The 8756-nt window shown below is 41.9% G+C and overlaps 1 pseudogene; it reads right to left on the bottom strand.

Moving 5' to 3' along the window:
- Positions 1-842: 842 nt before the first annotated feature.
- LOC103222825 (WD repeat-containing protein 89-like) lies at positions 843-6759 on the bottom strand (annotated as a pseudogene).
- Positions 6760-8756: the final 1997 nt, after the last annotated feature.

Below are 8756 nucleotides of genomic sequence, written 5' to 3' on the forward strand. Positions count from 1 at the left end.
CTCTGTGCCTCAGTTTCCTCATCTGAAAAGTAGAGCTCGTATTAGCCCGACCTTGCAGGTGCTGAACCTCAAATGAGCTCATACAAGCGAAGGGGTCGTGACTGCGCGTGGTCCAGGTTGTTGGCGTTTTGAACAAAGAAATGGACAGAACGTGCGGCAAAGCAAGGAAAGAAGGAAGCCACGAAAGCAGGGATTTATTGAAAACGAAGGTACACTCCACAGTGTGGGGGCGGCCTGAGCAGGCTCAAGGGCTGCCCCAGAATCTTCTCTGTCCAGATACCCGCTGGAGGTTTCCCACGGCCACTCACGTGCTCCCTCCTGTACATAAAGTGGTGGCCCGAATCGGCCTGATTGGTTGCAGAAAGCAGCTAACCCCAGGCTGAAGTTACAAAGGTCGCTCCTGCGCAAACATCTGATCGGTGGCAAAAAGCTGACGTTAAGAGGCTAAAGTGAAAGGTGCAAAGTTGGGCTAATATGCGAGCGAAGACTGGCGGCAGTGAGTCCGATTGGTTGTGGGCAGCCAATTTCTTTTCCGCCGCACAGAGAAGGTGGGGGGTTTGCAGAGGGAGTAACCTCTGGTCCTTTTGTTACTTAGGCGTGGAAAGTTAGTTTTCCTTTCAATTTAGTTCTAGAAAGTCCGGCGTGAAACGGCTTTAGGGTCCCTGCCCCCATACCCTATTCTGCCTCACTCAGACCCGTGAGTCCTAGAAGGGATGGCCATCGCTGGCCGCCACATCGTCGGGGTCTCATGCGTCCCCGCTCTTGCAGCTCAGGAGGCGAGGCTGGGCTGCGCTGGGTTCGGATCTGCCCTTTGGAAGCGCTGTGTTCTGTTTTGGTTTTGCTCATTTGGTGGTTTGGTGGGAGTTGGTGGGGCAGGGGCAGAAAGTGGCGCCCCTGGAGAGCCGCGGCCCGAACACTGGGGTGCAGCCGGCTGTGAATCCATGCCCTGAGACGCCGCCACCTGCCCCGGTGTGGGTGCCTGTGCGTCTTGCTTTGTGGTCATCCTGGCTGCTCCAGCACGCAGGTGTCTAATCTTCAAGGTCACCCCCCAGCCCCTAGACTGTGTGTGTGTGTGAAGTTTTCAGAGTGTTGTCTCAGGGGCAAGGAGAGGCGCTCAGCACGCAGGAGCTGCGGCACCAGACAGGAAGTCACCAAAGAGGGAGTCCAGGTCAAAAGGGACTTGGAGACACAACAGAAGCAACCACAAAGACCTTGTCTGAATCCTGACTGGAACAAGCCACCTGACAAAAGACATTTTGAGACAAGAGAAATGGAAACACTGACAAGGGGTTAGATATTAAGGGAGTACTGTTAATTTTGTTGGGCGTGATAGTGATAATGTTTTTAAAATTTCTTGGCTGGGCGTTGTGGTGAGCCAGGGCTCCCAGCACTTTGGGAGTCTGAGGCGGGAGAATCGCGAGCCCGGGAGTTTGAGACCAGCCTGGGCAACATAGCACGACCTCAACTCTACAGAAAATTTTAAAACCTAGCCAGGCATGGTGGGAGGCCAAGGTGGGCCAATGACTTGAGGTCAGGAGTTCGAGACCAGCCTGGCCAACATTACAAAAATTAGCCAGGCGTGATAGCACACACCTGTAATACCAGCTACTAGGGAGGCTGAGCCAGGACAGTTGGTTGAACCTGGGGGCAAAGGTTGCAGTGAGTCGAGATCGTGCCACTGCACACCAGCCTGGGCGACAGAGCGAGACTCCATCTCAATCAATCAATCAATAAAATGTCTGCAATAAAAAATGTTTTAAGTTGAAGAGTAAGATCACAAAAATGATACTCAGATATAACAAGTTTTTCTTCTGTGACTCATATGAAGGACTCCAGAGGCCAGGATGGGGGTGAGAGCCACTACCTCCATGTAGCACGTGGGTTGCCCGGTGCTCCAGGTCTGCCTGGCCTCGGGGCCTGGCACCTGCTGCTCCCTTGGCCTGGAATGTTCTCACCCAAGACCCCTGCATCTGACTCTCACCTCCTTCCTTGTGTGTTCCTGACGTGTCTTTTTCATGACGTCTTCCTTGACTTCTCTGAATAGAACTCCCTCTTCTCCTCTTCCCGATCCCTCTCCCCTCCAGTTTGACACCAAAGTACCTTTCACCCACTGAGGTCCTGTGTCACAGAATGAAACTGTGGGGGCAGGGTTTTGTTCTGCTCACTAACGGATATCCTCAGACAGTATGTATGTATGTATGTATGTATGTATTTCTGTTTCTTTCTTCTTTTCTTTTTTTCCTACTAAACAACCAAACAGGCAAAAGCTAGCACAGTGTTTAATGGTGGGAGGTCCCTGATGGATGTCCGCCGGGTCTCTGCCAGGACATGAAGAAGCGGCTCGGGTTCCAGGCTTCTGTCAGATGTGCCGGCTGTCTAGGCTCCCAGGGCCTTCTATTCTTACAGCAGGTGGCCGCCATGCCCCTGACGTTTCCCTGACACACAGGCTGCCTCCAGGGCCATCGCCGAGTCGGTGCAGACTTGCAGACCCATGTAAACCCAGCGGGCCCCTTAGAGGTTTGGGAAGGAAAGGTCACCATTGCTGGCAGTACTGTGACTGTCCTGACTTGGCCCTCACTGGGCATTAGTGCTTCAATTTCACAATGCGCTTGGGCAGATGTCCCCTGGTCCTAAGAGAGGCCCTGCTCATCCCAGGCACACTTACTTAGTATTAGAGACCCCCCCATCTTTATCTTAAGTGAAAAAGAAGAAGAAAAGAAAGAACTTTAACAACGCTGTAGACCAATTGAGCCTAACAGACACATACAAAACACTCCACCCAACAACAGCAGAATATTCATTCTTCTCAAATGTACACAGATGTACATAGATCACAGGTTATGCCACAAAAGAAATTCTTAACAAATTTGAGAAGATCGGGCCAGGCGTGGTGGCTCACGCCTGTAATCCCAGCACTTTGGGAGGCCGAGGTGGGTGGATCACGAGGTCAAGAGATCAAGACCATCCTGGCTAACGCAGTGAAACCCCCGTCTCTACTAAAAGTACAAAAAAATTAGCTGGGCATGGTGGCAGGCGCCTGTAGTCCCAACTACTCGGGAGGCTGAGGCAGGAGAATGGCGTGAACCCGGGAGGCGGAGCTTGCAGTGAGCTGAGATCGTGCCACTGCACTCCAGCCTGGGGACAGAGCGAGACTGATCAAAGTCATACAAAGCATCTTTCTAAACCACAATGGAATGAAACTAGAAACCAATAGTAGTAGGACAAGGAGAAAATTCCCAAATATGTGGAAATTAAACAACACACTCTGAACAACCAATGGGTCAAAGAAGAAACACAAAGGAAATTGCAAAATATCTTGAGAAAAAATGACAATAAAAACACAACATAACAAAAGTTATGGGAGTAGCAAAAGTAGTACTAAAGAAAAAGTTGATAGCACAGAACATGTACATTAAGAAATAACAAAGATCTCAAATCAACAACCTAACTTTACACTTCAAGAAATTAGAAAAACAAAAACAAACTAAGAACGAACTTAGCAGGGGGAAGAATGCCATAAGCAGAAAGGGAAGAACAGCCAGCATGTGCAGAGATCACACGGTGAGAGAGGAAGCAAGAGGGCACAGGGGATGGTGCCAGGCTCTAGTTAACAACCAGCTCCCACAGGAACTAACAGAGCAAGAACTCATTATGGCAAAAACAACACCAAGCCATTCATGAAGGATCTGCCCCCATCACCCAAACACTTTTCACTAGACCCCGCCTCTCAACACTGACACATTGAGGATTAAATTTCAACATGATATTTGACGGGAACAAACAAACCATATCCAAACCACAGCAGTGCAGCTGCTATGGAAAACAGTATGGAGATTCCTCAAACAATTAAAAGTGGAATTAACATACAATCCTTGAACCTTGAGGATAGTACACTAAGTGAAATAAGCCAGTCACAAAAAGAAAAATGCTGAATGTTAGTTTCATTTATTTTGTTTTTATTTTTGTGGATTGCTTTTACATTTTTTATTTAATATTGATTTCTAATTATTATGTAAAATGTTTACATGGTTCTAAAATAAAATCTAAAACCAAGGAATTGAAATCAACAACAAAGGAAAGTACATTCCGATTAGTCTAACTTCCATCTGTTGTTTCCAATACCCAGTTCCCTCCCTCATTCTATAAATAACAATTTTTATATGTATATATATATAATGGTTATTACTATTTTAGAAAGAGAATATTCCACAATAACTAAGAGCATAGGCTTTATAGTTATGAATTCCTTCATTTAGCGAGTATTTAGTTCACACCTATTACGTGCCAGACTTGTGTTAGACCCTGGAGATATAGTAGTGTTCTATGTCATCATAGAACTTCTTTTTTAAAAATTGTGGACAAAAACATATAAATTTTACCATTTTAACGATTTCTAGGCACACAGTTGAGTCGTGTTCACTGTAAGTACCTTGTGTGCATCAGAGTTCTAGAAATTTTCACCTGGTAAAACTGAAACTCTAGACCCATTGAGGAAAAACTCCTTTCTCCCTTTTCCCAGATGATTAAGATCCCACAATAAAATCTTTCACCATGTGTCATGCGGTATATCTGTCTGTAACCTTTACCAGACCAACTGATACAGCTGACTGATGAAATTGAGTTTCAGGTTGTAACCAGTGCATCCTCTTCATTATCAACATTAATATCAAATACATTTACCAGGCCATCAGGTGAACCTGAGACTACCATGTTGGGATTGCTGGGATGGAAACGTACTTGAGTGACATCATCGCTATGTGTCTCTGAATATGCACCAATCACGTCTTGAGTTGTACGTAAATCCTGAGAATTCATCCTTGCATCCCAAAACACCAACCATGCATCGTCATCAACTTTTCTGTACCAGCACAAATCATATGATCATTACGGTTAATATCAAAATGGATAAAAGTATTGGAAGAGCTGGACAGGTTTTTCACTGGCTGCTTGAGCTTCCCAACATTTTACAGTGCCATCAGTATATCCTGAATATACACTGTCACAGGAATTCGCACATTTCACTCGATTGAGAAGTCCAGGATATCCACTAAATTCTCAGAGTACATTTAATCTTTCTCTATCACAGATTCTGATCGATCCATTAGAATATAAAACAGCAACCAAGTTTTATTTTCCTGCTTGCACAGTCTCTGGTATGTCTATGCCAAGAAGTTAGGTGGGCTTTTTGGTTGCTGAGGAATGTTTAACAATGTGCAGATTAGTAAACTGTTCCTCAGTCTTTTCCATATCAACAGTAGCATCCAAGGATAGTAAAACTCCAGAAATCCCACTTTTAGGTATTTACTCAAGCGATATAACAACTTATGTCCATACAAACACTTGTACACGTGTTCATCACAACTTTATTTATAACAGCCAAATACCTCAGCAGTTGGCCCCCAGTGAGTACTGGAGAAAATGCAGGCTCCCAGATTTCTTTCTTGATTTCTTTTTCAGATTGTTTACTCTTGGCATATGTAACTCCTACTGATTTTTGTATGCTGATTTTGTATCCTGCAACTTTACTGGATTTGTTTATCAGTTCTAACAGTTTTTTGGTGGAATCTTTAGATTTTTCTAAGTGTAAGATCACATCATCTGTGAAAAATGCTAATTTGTCTTAATTCTTTCCAATTTGGATGTCATTTATTTCTTTCCCTTGCCTAATTGCTCTGGTTAGGACTTACGGTATTATGTTGAATAAAAATGGTGAAAGTAGCCAGGTGCAGAGGCTCACACCTGTAATCTCAGCACTCTTGGGAGGCCGAGGGGGACAGATTGCTTGAGGCCAGGAATTCAAGACTAGCCTGGGCAACATGGAGAAACCCCGTCTCTACTAAAAATATAAAAATTAGGCAGAAACAGTGGTGCATGCCCGTAATCCCAGCTACTTGTGAGGCTGAGGCATGAGAATCACTTGAACCCAGGAGGTGGAGGTTGCAGTGAGCTGAGATCACACCACTGCACTCCAGCCTGGGTGACAGAGTGAGACTCTGTTTCAAAAAAAGAAAGGGTTGAAAGTAGGTGTTTGACTTGTTCCATATCTTAGAGGAAGGGCCTTCAATTTTTCCCTATTCGGTACCATATAAGCTGTGGAACTGTTATATATAGCCTATATTATTTTGAGGTATGTTCCCTTTATACTCAGTTTGATGATGGGTTTTATCACAAAGGGATGCTGAGTTTTATTGAATGCTTTTTCTGGATGTGTTGAGATGATTATATAGTTTTTGTTCTTGGTTCTATTAATGTGATGTATCACATTTATTGATTTGCATATGTTAAACCATCCTTGCATCTCTGGGATAGATCCCATTTGACCATGGTGAATCACTTTATTGTGTTGTTAAATTCAATTTGCTAGTATTTTGTTGAAGATTTTTGCCTCTATGTTCAATCAGTGATACTGACTTACCATTTTCTTTTTTTGTTGTGTCCTTATCTGGTTTTGGTATCAGGGAAATGCTGGCTTCAGAGAACAAGTTAGGAAGTATTCCCTCTACTTCAATTTTTTTTTAGGGGTTTGAGTAGAATTGGCTCTAGTTCTTTGTAAAACGTTTGGTAGAATTCAACAGTGAACCCATTATATCTGGGCTTTTTTTTTTTTTTTTTTTTTTTTTTTTTTTTTTTTTTTTGAGGCAGAGTCTCGCTCTGTCGCCCAGGCTGGAGTGCAGTGGCCGGATCTCAGCTCACTGCAAGCTCCGCCTCCCGGGTTCACGCCATTCTCCTGCCTCAGCCTCCCGAGTAGCTGGGACTACAGGCGCCCGCCACAACGCCCGGCTAATTTTTTTTTTTTTTGTATTCTTTTAGTAGAGATGGAGTTTCACTGTGTTAGACAGGATGGTCTCGATCTCCTGACCTCGTGATCTGCCCACCTCGGCTTCCCAAAGTGCTGGGATTACAGGCGTGAGCCACTGTGCCTGACCACTTTCTTTCTTTTTTTCACAGAAAACTTTTTATTATGGCTTTAATCTTCTTACTCATTTTTGGTTTGTTGAAGTTTTCTATTTCTTCATGGTTCAATCTTGATGGGGTGAATGTGTCCAGGAATGTATCCATTTCTTCTGTGCTTTCTGATTTGTTGGCATATAGTTATTCACAATAGTCTCCAATGATTCTTTGTATTTCTGTGGCCTAGTTGTTATGTCTCCTTTTTTGTTTCTAATTTTATCTATTTGGGTCTTCTTTCATTTTTCTCTTAGTCTAGCTAAAGACTTTTGTCTTTTCTTTTTAAAAAAACACAACTTTTCATTTTGTTGATTTCTGTATTTTTTTTAAGTCTCAATTTTGTTTATTTTTGTTCTGATCTTTATTATTTTTTTCTTTCTACTAATTTTGGGTTTGGTTTTTTCTTGCTTTTCTAATGCCTTGAGGTGTATTTTAGGTTGTTTATTCGAAGTCTTTCAACATTTTTGATATAGCCATTTATTGCTATAAACTTCCCTGTTAGTATTGCTTCTGCCACATCCCATAGATTTTGGTATGTTGTATTTTCATTTTCATTTGTTTCAAGAAAGTTTTAAATTTCCTTTTAAATTCCTTCATTAACCCACTGATTATTCAGGAGCACATTGTTTAATTTCCATGTGCTTGTGAAGTTTCTGAGGTTCCTCTTATTGATTTCTACTGTTATTCCATCATGGTCAGAAACACATACTTGATATGATTTCTGCATTTTTGAATTTGTTGAGACTTGTTTTGTGGCCTAAGATACGGTTTATTTTGGAGATTATTCCCATGTGCTGATGAAAAGAATGTGTATTCTGTAATAATTGGGTGAAATGTTCTGTAAATGTCAGTTAGGCCTAGTAAGTCTTGGGTATAGTTTAAATTTTTTTAATTTTTTTGGCTTTCTGTCTGGATGATCTGTCCATTAATGAGTAGGGTGTTAAAGTCCCCTACTATTACATTTCAGTCTGTCTCTCCGTTTAGATCTGTTAATGTTTGCTTTTATATACTTGGGTGCTCTGGTATTGGGTGCATACATATTTATAATTGTTATATTCTGTTGTTGAATTTACTCTTATCATTAAACAGTGACCTTCTTTGTATCTTTTTAGTCTTTGATTTGTAGTCTGAGATAAATATAGCTACATCTGCTCTTTTTTAGTTTCCAGTCCCATGGAATATGTTTTCCTACCCCCTCACCATCAATCTATGTGTGTCTTTATAGGTGAAGGTGGTTTCTTGTGGGCAGCATATATTTGGGTCTTGTTTCTTTATTGATTCAGCCATTTTATGCCTTTTATCTAAGAGGACTGAGTCCTTTTATGTTCAGTGTTATTAATCATAAGTGAGGACTTACTACTGTCATTCTGTTGCTTGTTTTCTGATTGTCTTGTACATCCTTTCTCCTTTTCTTCCTTTCTTACTACCTTCTTTTGTTGTTAACTTATTTTGTCTTGTAGCATGTTTTAATTTGTTTCTTCTTATTTTTAGGAAATCTATATAGGTTTTGGATTATGGCTACCATGAAGCTTATAAAAAGCATCTTATAAGTTATTTTAAAGAGATGACAACTTAGATTACAAAGAAAAAAAATAATTCTGCACTTTAACTCCATCCCCCCATATTTTAACTTTTAGTTGTCTCTATTTACATATTTTTACATTATCTATTTCTTAACAGGCTGCTATAATAACTATTATTGTTTTTGATATATTTGTCTTTTGGACTTCATGCTAGAGCTATGAGTGGACTGCACAACACAATTGCAATATTAGGGTATACTGGGTTTGTCTGAGCTGAATATTTAA

The sequence above is a fragment of the Chlorocebus sabaeus genome, chromosome 18 (genome assembly GCF_047675955.1).
Source record: "Chlorocebus sabaeus isolate Y175 chromosome 18, mChlSab1.0.hap1, whole genome shotgun sequence".
NCBI lineage: Eukaryota > Metazoa > Chordata > Mammalia > Primates > Cercopithecidae > Chlorocebus > Chlorocebus sabaeus.